Below are 15,662 nucleotides of genomic sequence, written 5' to 3'. Positions count from 1 at the left end.
CAGGTGGGGAACGATCCCATAACCTCCGCATTTCCCGTGAGATGCTCTACCAACTGAGCTACCGCGGCGCCGTTTGCCCATCCACTTTTTTGGAAATATATTTTTCCTAGTAGAACCCTGGGAGCGTTAGCCAGCGTCACCAGTCATAAACTTTGGCGGTCGACGTAGAACATCCTTTCTGCCGCAGGTGTCACGACAACGTGACGCTTGCGTTTCTAGAGCGTCACGTTCTCGTGGCGCCTGTGGCTCAAAGAAGGTTCTACGTCCGCCGCCAAGGTTTGGGGTTGGTGGCGCTGGCTAACACTCCCAAGGTTCTACTAGGAAAAATATATACCCCTGAAAGTGGATGGGCAAATGGCGCCGCGGTAGCTCAGTTGGTAGAGCATCGCACGCGAAATGCGGAGGTTGTGGGGTCGTTCGCCACCTGCGGCAAGTTTCATTTCATTTTTTTATTTATTATACCCCCCAGGGCCAAGGGCATTACAGAGGGGGAGTGGTAAATACAAAAAGAAGACAGACAGTTGGTTACATGAGTGTTTAAATGGCACCTGTATATACAATATTAGCTAAGGCTTCACGGAACTGTTCATAATTAATAAGGCCTATAACTTCGGCTGGAAGATGGTTCCAGTCACGTGAGGTTCGCGGCAGGAATGATTGTGAAAAACTTTTAGTGTTGCAAGACAAAATACCAACTTTGTACTGATGATCAATGCGACGGGATACATAAATTGGATGGGGGATGAGGTGATCTCGTAGAGTATGGGGATGGTACAACTTGTGGAAGAGGGCAATACGAGACACTTTTCTGCGAGATGCCAGCGATGGGAGGCAAAGATTAGATTTCATGTTAGTTATACTCGCTGTGCGGTTGTAGTTAGCAAGAATAAAGCGTACAGAGTTATTTTGAACCATCTCGAGGTCAGTGATTAGGTTTTCATGAGCAGGGTCCCATACCGGGGTCGCGTATTCGAGTTTGGGTCGTATTAATGTTTTATATAACAAAAGTTTCAAATTAGTAGGTACATTGAAAAAGTTGCGACGCAGGTATACAAGCATGCGATTAGCGTTTTTGATTATGTTCTCAGTATGAAGAGACCAGTTTAGGCTAGAAGTGATGTAAACACCGAGATATTTATATGAAGAAACTGATTCCAACGACATGTTCATGTAGTACGACGGTATCATAGATGTTTTCCTAGAAACACGCATGACTTTGCATTTGTTAATATTGAGCTCCATTAACCATTCATTGCACCAGTTCCCTGTCGTGGTAAGGTCTGACTGAAGTAATTCAATATCGTTAGCATTGGTAACTTCTCTGAAGATGACGCAATCATCAGCGAATAGATGGATATGGGAGTTGATAAGCGAGGGAAGATCATTAATGTAAATTAGGAACAGTAGGGATTTAAGGACGGAACCCTGTGGAACACCTGAACGGACTTCTGTAAAACCGGAGTTAATGCCGTTAGCACAAACAAATTGCGAGCGGTTGAGAAGAAAAAATTCAAGCGATTTCAAAAGGTTACCGTCTATGTTACGTTGTTTTAGTTTATGAAGTAATAGTTTGTGACATACCTTGTCGAATGCTTTTGAAAAATCTAAGAATATACAATCAGCTAGTGATGATTTGTCAAGAATATGGTGTAGTGCATGTGTAAATGATATTAATTGGGTTTCACAGGAGTAAGATTTCCGAAAACCGTGCTGTGCTTACGTAAAAAATGAGTTGAATTCAAGGAAATTAACCAGGTTAGTAAAAATAATATCTTCGAGCATTTTACAGCTTGTACTGGTGAGATAGATGGGACGATAATTATTAGGGGAAGCTTTGGTGCCAGATTTATAGACTGGAATCACTTTGCCTATTTTCCACTCATTAGGTAGCGTGCAATGGTCAAGGGATTGCTGGAAAAGTTTGGATAGTATAATGGAAGAATAATATGAAGTGTTTTTTAAGAATTTCGAGTTAATACAGTCGTATCCGGGAGAAGAATGAATGCTTAGTCCATCAATAAGCATAACGACACCGGATGGAGCAACAGTTATGGAGGGCATGGTAACATAATTACGGTGCTGTGTACTTGGCATATGTATGCTGGATGTGGCTGTGAAATTTTCTGAAAATGTATGGTTTAGTATGGTGGCAGAAAGGTCAGAAGGAATTGGAACACCGGAAGATCTGTTAAGGCAAGGCTGTTGTCAGTCGAAGGAATAATTGCACGCCAAAATTTTTTAACATTAGTGGTAAGCATTGAAGTGAGAACCTGTGATTCGAAGTGCTTTTTGGCGTCTTTGAGCGCTTGCACATATGTGTTTGACGCCGCAGTATACGATGCCCAGCGTTCAATTGGGGCTGAAAGCTTTGCAATGCGGTAGAGACGCTTCTTTTTATTTGATAAACGCTTAATGTAATTATTGTACCAGGGAGAGTTTGTGTGAGTTGTAATGGTGCGTTGAGGAATGTACTGTTCAGTTAGATGGTTCACTATAGCTGTGAGCATGTTCCAATTAGTTTGTACACTACGGTGTTCAAAGCCATTAAGGAAAACTTCAATAAACGAAGATAGTGCATTATTTATGGCCTGATAATTTGCTCTGTAGCAGTCTCGTATTATTTTTTTCTTCTTTTTAGTTTTCGGGTGGTCTAGTTTAATATCGAACTGTAGAAGTAAGTGGTCGCTAATTCCTGGCAGGTACGTTACAGGTGATACTATATCGGGTTGGTTAGTGAAGACTAAATCTAGTGTATTCGCCGTGGTAGCTGTTATTCTAGTTGCCTGAACGCAGATCTGCACGAGTGAGAATACTGAACACACATCTAAATAGTCACGAGCTTGAGGTGAGAGTGGGGATATTAAAGGGGGGTCGGTATTCCATGTGATATTTGGTAAATAAAAATCGCCAATTAGGAACAGCGGTGATGAAGGAAAGCGTGTTGCAACGGTCTTAATAGCGTCATAAAGTTCGTTACTAAAGTTTGGCGACGACGATGGTGGACGGTAGCATACCCCTATTACAGCTTTTTGATGATTAAGTGTTATTGCTCACCATACTAATTCTAGTTCAGTCGGCACGTGTATACATGATGATGGTATATCATTGGAAATTGCGAGCACACCGCCGCCTCTCTGCGTGCTACGATCACAGCGATAGAATGAGAAGCGGTGAGCATTGACGAAGATATCAGCGTCGCAGACATGCGCAGTGAGCCATGTTTCGGTTAGCGCCATTATTTTAGCAGAACATGTATCGATTACTGATGTGACTGAGTTGTACTTGTTAAGGACGCTTCTGATGTTAGTAAAAAGAAGCGATACAGCGATACTGAAGCCGAGGATGTCTGGCCCCTACCCCTCACTCGTCCCTAGGAAGTAGTAGTAGGGATAGTATCAGAGGGTGAACTGGCATGTGCGCTTTTCGTATCAGTGGAAATGACAGTGCCAGTGATAGGGTCGTACATGTAAGATTTCTTGTTGATAAGTAACTTGTTGTGGCGCAACTTATGGGTTGGGGATCCAGGTTGGATTTTCGCAAAGTCGAGCAACTTTTTTCGGGCTAGACGTGTTGCGACCGAGTAATCATCACTAATGGTGACCTTACTTTCCTTCAGGCTGTTGCGTTTGGCGAGTATTAAGTCTTTAATTTTGAAGTTCAAAAATTTTGCAATGATAGGGCGACATTTGTTAGGTGCGTATCTTCCTAAACGGTGTGCGCATTCAATTTCGTGGGGGAAAAGGGGGTCAGTTAGGCACTCTCTAAGGATAGAAGTCAGTTTTTCCTCAGTCGCCTGCCAGGTTTCATCGGAATCTGCGATGCCATAGAAAATTAAATTGTTACGCCGTGACCGGTCGTCAAGATCATTCTACCGTGATTGCAAAGTGGTGGCCAGTGCAGAAAGTTCGTCTGTTTGAGTGTGAATGGTGGCAATATCCTGGCTGAGTTCATCTAACCTTTTATAATTTTCCTCTAGCTCATCTAAAGGGTTTTGAATCGCTGTGATCTTGGTTTCAATTGATTTCTGTCCAGCTTTAATAGCTTTAACGTCAGCTGCCAATTCCGTTTGTGTTTTAGAACTATGCAGCGAACGGATGTGTACGTCCTATATGAAGTGAAAAATAACATTCATCTGTTCAGTGGGATCCGAAGGTAAAGATTCAATGTCTAAAAAAGCTTCCGAGCGGGTGGTTTTGGGCCCGGGGTTGCTCTCAACATCACCCGCGTGCAACAATAAAATGGTCATAGAGAAACATTCATAACAAATTTCGCTGAACACTTGTGGACACGGGAACAGCAATAAGCAGACGTTATTGCTCTTCTTAGCATACAAGGGAAGGCTTGTACGCACCTGCATAGCAAACGGAAAGCAGTTCAGCGCTCTGGCAAGGCTACTGTCCCCGTGTCCACTGAAGCAGCTGTTGAAGGGCCGGGTTCTTAAGTACTGGGCCGAGGATGGTGTTGCTGTCGATCCGAGGGATGTTTTAAGGTCGAGTTGTACCGGGCAGAATGAGTCGACGAAGGGTGCGAAAGCAAGATGCGATGAAGGCACCTCGTCAATCGCGCAGGCGTAGCGATGATCCATGGTTACGGGTGACGGAAGCTGGCATATCAGGTCACATGACGGGGCCGATAGCCAGGGCATGAAGAATGCAAGCAGGGCCTGCATAGCAAACGGAAAGCAGTTCAGCGCTCTGTCAAGGCTACTGTCCCCGTGTCCACACGGGGACAGGAAAGCAGAAGTTGTTCCTTCATCCACTTTCATTTCCATTAATTTATCGCTTCTTTATTTAATTTATTAAGCACAGGTAATTATTAAGCAGTCGCATTTCAGCGCGCACTCAATCTTTTAGGTTTTGCCAATCGCACATATTGCGAGATATTCAGCATTAAATTTCAACGATAAATCCAAACCATATATATTCTGAGCAGGCTGTAGGCCGCAGGAAATGTCTACGCTATCGCATTAAAAGGAAACATGCCGTGACGACAAGGGCGACCTAATTTGAAGCTGAATGCCTCAGCGAGTCGCGGAAAGTAGCGGTACGGCGCGCTTTGCTGAGCTGAGTATGCGCGGCTGAGTGAAACGTATGGATTTGCCGTCACGTGCCATCTTTCAAACACCCCACAGTCATACACGTCTTTACGTTTGCATATCAAGTAGCAGCAGGATGAGCTCGGTTTCGAAACTGCCTCGACTGAGTTTTGAAATTCAACTGCGAATATTTATTAGTAGGGGCGACTTCGAAGATTTTAGAAAAATGGGGCTGCGTAGAATCTGACTGCGTTATAGTGACAAATATGCCCTTTACGCAACTGCCCTAAGTGACTAGGAAAAAAAAAAACTGAATGAACTCTACGAGCCGCAATCACAGCTGAAATTTCGAATGAAACGCCGTGAGCCCTTCTGCTCGCTGGCGCACCACTCCCAGCCGGGAGCGGTAGTTTTGATTTCAATATACAAAATAAAGTCGCGAAATATAACGAGACATACAGACCGCATGTCTGCGTGTCTTTGTTTTAACTATACCGTAGCAAAAGAGATGCAGTTTGATTTAGTCAGCTTGTTCCCACATCGTGGAGTCGCTCGCGTAGATAACGAAACTATACCTCGTTTTCTGGCGATTTCAGCGCAGAATCATGCTCTTCAATCCGCTCGCGTCTAAATCAACGTTCATGGGACATATCATGGGACTTATCATACCACTAGTCTGGTGGCCACAAAGATGTCGCAGCATCCTCTGTGCTCTTATATTGTTTGCATGTCCAGAGGTGAGCGAGGGCGCATGCGGCATAGGCTGCCTGGAGTCGAAGCGCTGTGCCCTGCCTGGCAGCACTATTTAGGCAGCAGCACTCAAGCAAAATGAAACTAGTGCCGCGCACCATATTCAAACAATACCTATACAATTAACGAGAAGAAAGGGGGTTAACCGAGGGGCCCGATTTTTATTAGTCACATCATAAGAAGCCAACAAACATTGACACCAAGGACAACATAGGGGAAATTACTTGTGCTTACGAAGCGCTACGAAGCGCTACATTACGAAGCGCTACATTAAGTCTTGCACAAAAGAGAAAGAAAATCACCGTCCAAGCACTCAGTACAGGTGGTTAACCAACAAAGCATAAACGTACAACCTCGGTGTTCATCACGGGGGTAATCCCAATGGTTCATTGAACGACGGCTTGGTAGGTTGCCGTATCCTCGGTACGCAGTTGCTACTTTCTCTCGGCTGCACGAGCCTGTTCTTGTGCCGGGGCTGCAGATTTCGCACGGCGTAGACGAGCTCGTTCCCGGTTCCACTCGCGGCATTGGAGATCGAAAAGCTGCCTGTTCCTAAGCAGCATGCAGGCCGCGTGGCCTACCCATTTCGGAGACGAAGAGACACTGCTGCCTCCAGTCTATGGCGTCATATTACCTGGCCCGACTGCCATGGAATCTAATGAGGTGCTCCCGAGAAAAAAAGTTATTCTGACGTCACCGTAGTCATCACGTCAGCCTTGTCAGTAGAAATTTCGGGCCTGGTAACTTGACATCATGGATCGGAGTAAACAGGCCTTGTGTTATCTAGGTGGCGTTGGCTAATCACGCGCCTCTCTTTCTCAGTGTATCTTTTTTTTTTTCGCGCATGCGCATTGGGTTGCGCCGGAAGAGCTTTAGGCGTACAGCCGACCGACAAACGGATGGATGAATCGGCTGAATCTACCACATGAATCTACCACAGATCTTCGCTGTAAAAACTTTGAAAAGAAAATACGAAATAACCTAGCGCACGACAAGGACTCTACAGCCACTTTTTAGAGCGGGCTGGGGCGCTATAACGTAAAGCTATTCCCAACTTTTCTATTCCAATTCTGCAATCAGCCCTCCGCGATTCGTCAAAAACTTTTTTGAACCATCCCCACTTCGCCTGTCTATCACGCGGCGCCACGAAATTCGCGATAGCTCCCCATCTGATATAACAAGTACGCACTGATTATGCATCTTTGGACGAAAAAGAAAGCATTGGTATTTCTGATTTGACGCCTTTTAGCCATTAACCCTCGGCTCTTGGTCAAAAATTCTCGGGCTGCACCCACTTCACCTGCCTATCACGCGACGTCACAAAACAGCGACAACTCACTACATAAAAGTGACGTGTAGGCATTAAAGATGCATTAATATGCCGAACAAAAGAGAATTTCTTTTTCTGAATAGCTGCAGGGTGCCCCGTTCCGAAAGGAATAAAAGATGGCTGCCGCCAATCACTCAGGCACTGGCTACTTGCACCTGCCGGAGAGTATGGGTTTATTTGGGTACAATAAACCTTGTTGCGTGGTCGTGTAACGTTTTCAAACACTTTCGGCACATTTACGACCTCGCTCAGGCAACTTTTGTTTGCTGAGAATATTTTTTAGCGGCATTCTTAACGTTCCGTTGCATGCCGCCGCAATTTTCGACCAGCCACCTCAAACCATGTAAGGGAAAGCGGACCAATCGCAAACGCCGGCACGACCCTGTTCATCCGGTTATCGATTTCCGGTGCACTGGCTCTGCCCCATCGAATTTCTCCCCCCTTGAGCGTGCTCCTCGCCTCTTGTCAGCCAATTAATAACACAAGCTGGTCCCTGTAGGCAATGTTATTCGTTTTTGCTGAGTGCTGAGAGTGCTGAATATGTTTTTTTTTTATTCTGTCGCATGAGTGCGCTCTGGCGACCGAATGTTGGTGGTTCCTGCACATGGTACTCACTGCGCATGTTTTTCTAGATTCTGCTCCCTATAAAGGAGTGGCGCAATAAAATGATGTAGCGCCTTGTCCTGGTTGTCTCTCTTGTGATCGTTTTGCGCTAAACAAAGGAATTTTGGATTCGCACCAACTGCCCCGCAACGCATTGTGCAATGGGACGTATTTATCTATTTTCTTTATTAGTAATACTTCAAGAGCCTGGTGACAGACATTACATGAGGGTGGGTTTAATCACAGTGAATACAATAGAGAGTTTTAGAATAGGGCCCCCAAATGCATTGTGTCCCCAAAGAATTACCGTCGAAGCCACTGGGCCTGCGTGAGACGCCAGCGGCATTTGGGTTTTGCGTCGGGCACGCTATTTGACTGATTTTGGCGGAAGCCCCAAAAACTGCCCCAAAAGCTTTGCGCCAACAAACATGGCGGTACCCAACGAAGCGACGGCTCTAACGTAGCACAAAATTGGGCTGAATTCGTGGTAACGCGGGAAGTTCGTCACTCGGAGAAGAGCATGCGGTTATCGCTTTCAAATAACGCGTGTAATGAAGATTTAAAATAAAGTATGAGCTTTTACGTACCAAAACCATTTTCTGATTATGGAGGCACGCCGTAGTGGGGGACTCCGGAAATTTCTACCACCTCATTTTCTTTAACGTGCTCCTAAATCTAAGTACCACGGGCATTTTCGCATTTCGCCACCATCGAAATGCGGCCGGTGTGGCCAGGATTCGATCGCGGGACCGCGTGCTCAAAAGCCCAACACTATAGCCACTGAGCAACCAGGGCGGGTTGCAATGAAGATTTATTGATTAGACGCTCCTGATTCCATATTCGATTGTCTCTTTAAAGGCTCATAGGCCAAACACGGCTTAACTTGGCTGTGAAGGCACGTAAAATTGGTTAGTCTAAACTAAGGGCAACAATTAGCTTGCTGCTGATAGAATAACCTCGAAATTGTAATTAAATGCAAAATAAACCAGTCAAAATTACTCTTGTTATCATAAAATGGTATATTTTACTTGTTTATAATAGCTATCTTTTGACACCGTAATGGCCCTGCAAGTGCAAGAAGCTATCCGCTAACGCATAGCCCTGGTCTAAATCTCTTGATTCCTGCGTGCCCCAACGTAACACCCACTACGATCTTGGAGGACCCAAACATTTGTGGCTCCCATTATAAAGCTTTCTAATAACAATGATGACCACAGTAGTAAACAAAGCCATTACTGTCAGCTATCCCCGATACACAAAATAATTTCTATGGCAGAATTGAAGACAGCAAGGCCGGTAATTGTAGCAGCATGGCTGGCCATATAAATACACTCACGCGTTGTGTGCATAAAGAAAGGAGTGTTGGAATGTTGTGCTACGAGCCCGTGGACACACGACGAGATTGGGGTCGGTGGTGGAGGTGACACGATGGACGGTACAATTGCTTTGTTCTTAGGCGGTAACAAATAAAAAAAAAAGAACTTGCCACAAAAATTCAGTGGCGATATTCTGCGATGATCGGCCAGGGCGAGTAGATAAAACTGCGATTTTAGTGCTGTGATACTAGAGTTACAAGGCAGTTAAAATAATAGTCACCTAGGATGAGTGTAGCAGAAGGGTTCGAGAGTTATTTCAGGGTTTTCATTGCGTTAAATCGGTCAAGTTCGTATAGTGCACTTCCCGACTGCAATGTCGGGCGCGCAAGAGTTTTGCAGGCTAACAGCTTAACAGAGGAGGGCGCATGAGAAAGGTTGCATTGGATGTAGCCTAGGGCACACTTTTCACAATTCCTATTTTGATTAACAAGATTGGTACCGGCTAGTCCTCGGGAAATGTGAAAATCAAGATATTTCATCGAGTCAGCGAGTGTTATAGGATAATTGGTAATGGCGTAGGCGGAGTTTGGAAAGTTGCGACGACGTTGAAATGAAATTCTTAACGTATGTTAAAAAAGGTTGCACTGGGACAGCTCCTGACCATCGGAAATAAATAATAATAATAATAATAATAATAATAATAATAATAATAATAATAATAATAATAATAATATTATTATTTTATAAATTCCAACAATCTTCAAATAATGTAAGCAAAACTTGGTCTTTGGTAAATCATCTCAGAGGAGTGAGTTCCAATAACCGTTCTATTTTCGGTGTTTTTCAACAACCTCCCACGGAAGTGGCTGATGCTTTCAACAGGCACTTTGTTAAAGCGTCCCAAAGGGCCGTCTCTCCATATACAAGCACTACGCCATTAGGACTTTCCGTATCTGCGTCGGCTTTTCTTCCGAAAATTTTGAAGGGTGATCTGGAAGAAATTATTTTCAGTTCCCGTCCTAACAAGCCCACTGGATATGATGGAATTTCTTTACACACCATCAGAAGGAATTTCAATGCGCTGTCAGATATTATCCTGCATATACTGAATGGTTTTTCGGAAGGCGACAAAATTCCAGAATGCTTAAAAACTGCAGTTATTGTACCACTAAACAAGTCAGGGAACAAAGATAGTATTGAAAACTGTCGGCCAATTTCTATATTGCCGATTATTGCTCAGGTCTTAGAAAAATTTATTTTCCACACTATGTCTTCTGTTCTTAACAAATTTTCTATCCTGAACAATCGACAGTTTGGCTTTGTTTCAGGGCGTGGTACTGTGGCACTGCTTGAGGAATTTTCAGATGAACTGTTCTCATAATTTGATCAGAATCTTTTCACATGTGCGCTATTTTTAGATGTAACGAAAGCGTTTGACACACTGAATCATCAAATCTTGTTAAGTAAACTGCATTTTTGGGGATTTCATGGGCCTTTTTATAAAGTTCTCGAAAATTACTTGAGCAACAGATTTCAGGTAGTCTCTACCGATGATAAGGGCATATTTAGTTCCAAGCTGTCGGTAAAAGCTGGAGTTCCTCAGGGGTCCATTTTGTCGCCATTGTTATTTAATATCTTTGTTAACGACTTCCCTTTGGCAATTTCGAAATGTTCAGAATTCCAGTATGCTGACGACACCGTATTATTAGCGAAACACCTTTCTTATAAAACATCCACTGAAATGTTGCAAAATGACGTGTTCAAGGCAATGCTTTGGTTCTCTAATAATGGAATTGTTTTAAATGCCCAAAAAACAACACTGGTTTGTTTTCGCTCCCCACTTAAAACTACTGTTATTAACATGCCTCTCTACTTGCATGAGTCAGACTGTGTTCATTGTAAATGTGCACCTATTCCATACGTGGATTGTGTGAAATATCTCGGAATCCATTTCGATAGTAATTTATCGTGGCAACATCACTTATCACTTATTTGTTCTAAACTGAGGTCAGTAGCCTGGCTGTTATTTATTATCAAAAGTATTGCACCCTTGTCTGTAAAAAAGATTATAGCACAGGCACTAGGTTACAGTGTGTTGAGGTATGGCATTACAGTCTTTGGCTTTTGTTCAGATCGTTGGAGATGCAGGGTCGACAGGATTATAAAAAACATTCTTAAAAATGTTGCGTACAATTCCCTAATATTAACATCTGCAAACATCTTCCGTGAACTTGGGCTACCAAACTTCCATTCATTACTTATAGAAACAGTTGTTGTTAAACATTTCTGGAATTCCGCTTTCAAACAAAAACGTGCCGCCGCAAGGGAGCTTAGAAAACATGTCCGTTATGTAGTTCCGCGTTCAGCCACAAGGTATGGCGCGGCCAGACGCTGTGCTTATGTGCCTGACATATTTAACTATTTACCAGAAGAAATCTTTAACGCGACATCAAAAGGCACGCTCAAACACTTCTTAAAGCAGCAACAGTAAAATTACCCTCTTGTACATTTTTTTTTTTGCATCGCAATATATACTTCTTCAACTTTTGTTCTATGTAGATAACCAAATGTTATCTTGTTCTTTTCAATTTTCTGCCTTTTATTTCTTCTATTTTTTTAATCATCTCTCATCAATTTATGTGTGTTTTTTTTCTTTGTCATTACATTTGTAGGCACGGTCCTACAAGCCAACTGAGGCTTAGACCGGCCTGCTTGCGTTATTTTGTATATTTTGTGGCAATAAACATTATTATTATTATTATTACTATTATTATTATTATTATTATTATTATTATTATTATTATTATTATTATTATTATTATTATTATTACTACTACTACTACTACTGATGCGGTGCGGACGGCTCCGCCGAATACCGCTGACCATCTGCCGCACCCATCTGCACTGGACCGGCCCGCTTCGTCGAACGCTGCCTCTGCTGACCAGTTGCTGTGCCTACCTGCTTCAGTGGACCTGTCACCTGCCAGTCAGCCAACGATGAAGCGAAGATAAACACCCAGTGCTGGCCGCTCTGACACCGCTTGAATTGTTGCTGCTTCTCGCTCTGTGCGCCCTCTCGCTATCTTTGTGACAAAACTTGCGCCTAACCTTCATCCCTTACAGCTCGCCGCCCACCTATCAGCAGTTTTCACAAAGCTTCTGTCTTGCAATCGACTAAAAAACAAGTACAATTCCTTTGCGTCATTTCATGTATCTGTTAATCCGGACTGCTATCAGCGTCAAAGGGATCCTTTACTCTGGCAGCGCTCTTGCTTCTACGAGCCCTTCAGAGGTGTAATCCACTATACTATGATACTGGAAAATGTTCAGCAAAACGGAAATAAGCATCAGTGTGGTGATAGTTTTCTATCAGAATGTTCGCGCATTAGGCACAGAGGTGAGCGAATTATTCTCCAACGTCAATTCATCTTGTTTCCCCATCATTACCTTAACAAAGACCTCGTTGTGCCCTGAAATTTCATCTAGTTCATACTTACCGCCCACTTATCAAGTTTTCCGACGAGACCACGATTCTTCTTGAGCGAAATCAGGGGCGGTGGGGTAGTGATTGCGATTAATCAATCATTGAGATACGTTAGGCGCCCTGATTTAGAATTTGCAACGGGACGTGTGTGGGTGCAGATTTTCTGTGCTGGTAGTAATACTCTACAAGTAGGGAATTTCTGTGTTGCGCCTGATACGTACATGAGTATTGCTGCCATTACTGAGATGGTATATCGGCCCATGCAAACTATAAAATACTTATAATTGGTGATATTAATACGCCTGGCATATCCTGGCAGACTGGTGAAATTTCAACTCGTTATTTTTGCTTATCTGCCAAGTGCAACATCTTGCTTCGTCTTGTATCTTTTGCACCTCTGCGCCAATTTAACGTATTCTGAACTCTTGTGGCAACATACTAGACCTATGCCTTAGTAACGCAGAAGCTGTGAATGTGTCATGTGGTGACTTTCCCATTGCTAAACCCGATAAATATCATCCTCACTTCATATTTCATTACAAATCGCGATACCTAGTAGCAGGGGATTAAAGGAGACTGCAACACCTCGGTCTTTTAAATTTGTCAAGTGGAGATTGCGTTGGTCTTTGCCACCATCCTAATAATTTGGGCTGGCATTCAGTAGTAGAACTAATAGATGTTATTGACCAAGTCACGGCATTCACGAATATTATCCACGATGGAATGAAGAATTTTATACCACTAAAAGATGCTAAACGCTCCAAATTTCCTCTGGATTTTTGTTGAACTGAAAACAACCTTGAGGCTAAAATACCGTGCTCGCAGGAAGGCAAAATGTACAAATCAGGAACACTGGCATATAGGTTTTAGAATGTAGAGGACACCCTCTAAACATCTTTACAAGCGTGATCATTCCATCCATATGGCACATGTTGAAGCTAGCACTTCGAAAAATTCCATCTTTTTGGAGAGAAGGGACGCTATACCGTAAAACTATTCCAAACTTTTCTATTTCAGTTTTGCAGTCAGCCCTCCACGATTGGTCAAAAACTTTTTTGAACCACCCCCACTTCTCCTGTCTGTCACGTGACGTCACGAAAACCGCGATAGCTCCCCATCTGATATGACGTGTACACACTGATTATGCATAATTTGACCGAAAAAAGCAAAAATAGTTATTTCTGATTCGACGCCTTGTTGTCATTGGCCATCGGCTATTGGTCAAAACTTTTCGGGCAGCGCCCACTTCACCTGCCTCACACGCGAAGTCACAAAACCGCAAAAACTTACCGCGTCCAAGTGACCTGTGCGCATTAAAGATGCATTAATATGCCGAACAAAACTGAATTTTCTTCTGAATAGCCGCAGGCTGCCCCGTTCCGAAAGGAATGAAAAATGACTGCCGCCGATCGCTCTGGCACTGGCTACTCGCCCCTGCTGGAGAGCATGGGTTCATTTGCGTCTAATAAAACTTTTTGCTTGGCCGTGTGACGTTTTCGAGAACTTTCGGCACGTTTACGACGTCGTTCTGCCTACTCTTTTTTGCTGAGGATCCGTTTTAGCGTCATTCTTAAGGTTCCGTTGCATGCCGCCGCGATTGCCGACGAGCCACTGCAAGCTAATTAAGAGAAAGTGGACCAATCGCAGACGCGGGCACCACCCTCTTCATCCGGTTATCGATATTCGGAGCAGTGGCTCGGTCCCATCGAATCCCTCTCCACTTGAGCATGCTCCTCGCCTCGTGTGAGCCAATTAGATAAGACAAGCCGCTCAGTGTAGGTAATGTTATTCGTTTTTCAAGCAAACAAAAGTGACCTACTATGAACGGGTAGAGAATTTGATTGGTCTGTTCAGACAACCCTTCGGGGAACCGCCCGACGCAAATTTGACGTCAGGAGATTGGAATAAAAACATATTTCAATAGTCTTACGTTATACGGCCCAAGGTCGTGAACGGTCATCCAAAAATATGAAACTATAAATCTCTCTACTTAGTAGCCACAGCGCAGCTGTCGAGGATGTCGCGGGCGCCTTCGCCCAACACTTCGGGTCTCTGCATCGTGAAGAGTAGAGTGACGAAGTTAGTAAACTTTCCAATCAGCCTTCCCTCGATTCAGGTCTATCGGTCTCAGAGGAACTTGTCTTTAAGAGCACCTTTTTCGTGTGGTCCTGTTGACATTACGTCTACTTTTATTAAAACGTATGGGTCATGCAGTGTTCCAGTGCTTACTTGTACTTTTAATTCTGATTTAAAGACGAAAATATTCCCAAAGGCTTGGAATACAGTGCGGGTCGTTTCCGTTTTTAAGTAAATCTGCTGCAGAGAAATAACAGGCCTACTTCTCTCCTATGCGCAGCATCTAAATTATTCGAGTCAACTCTGCACTGAATAAGTTCATCCTCTATTGAAAATACTATCATTCCACAGCAGCATGGTTTTGATATCGGGACGCCCCACAACTACCAACCTCGTTAGCTTCGCGATGCGCGCCTTTCAAGGAGTGTATAAAAAAGAACAGCTGGGTGTCATTTATTTTGATCTCAGTAAGAAGTTTGATGTCGCCTGCCACAAAATAATCCTTCAAAAGTTGACACAACTTGACCTGCACCACTCTGTCACAGCGCCGACAAGAAGCTACCTACGCGAACGGTACGCCTACGTCAGCTTAAATGGTCAGTCGTCATCGTCCGAACGTTATGCAGCTACAAGCGGAGATCCTCAAAGGTGTGTCCATGGCCGCCTTCTTTTCTCGCTGTTCATTAACGACGTTTCGGGAGTCCCTCGAAACTCTTCAATTTCATTATATGCCAATTACGTGAAACCTTTTAAAGCGGTAAAAATGTTAGAAATTGCGACGCTCTTCCAAAGGACATTGCAAATATTGCGCCATGGTGCCCTGAAAATAAGCTGGTCATAAATGCAGCAAAAACAAAAATTCTAAGCTTCAAGCTGAAGAGTAACAGGACTATTTCCGTATAGCGTTAAAGGAGTTCGGCCAAGAGCTCAGGGAACAAAGGACCTTTCTCGCCTCACGCTTAACACAGGAGGCAGCGTGCACTTCAAACGCTCGGCACAGTATAACGGGTGACGAGAAATTTCAAACAACCTGAGCCATTTGTAACTTTATAGCAGAGCGTATGTTTT

The sequence above is a fragment of the Dermacentor andersoni genome, chromosome 4 (genome assembly GCF_023375885.2).
Source record: "Dermacentor andersoni chromosome 4, qqDerAnde1_hic_scaffold, whole genome shotgun sequence".
NCBI classification, from domain to species: Eukaryota; Metazoa; Arthropoda; class Arachnida; order Ixodida; family Ixodidae; genus Dermacentor; species Dermacentor andersoni.
The sequence above is the reverse complement of the archived record's forward strand: the minus strand, read 5'-3'. Positions refer to the sequence as shown.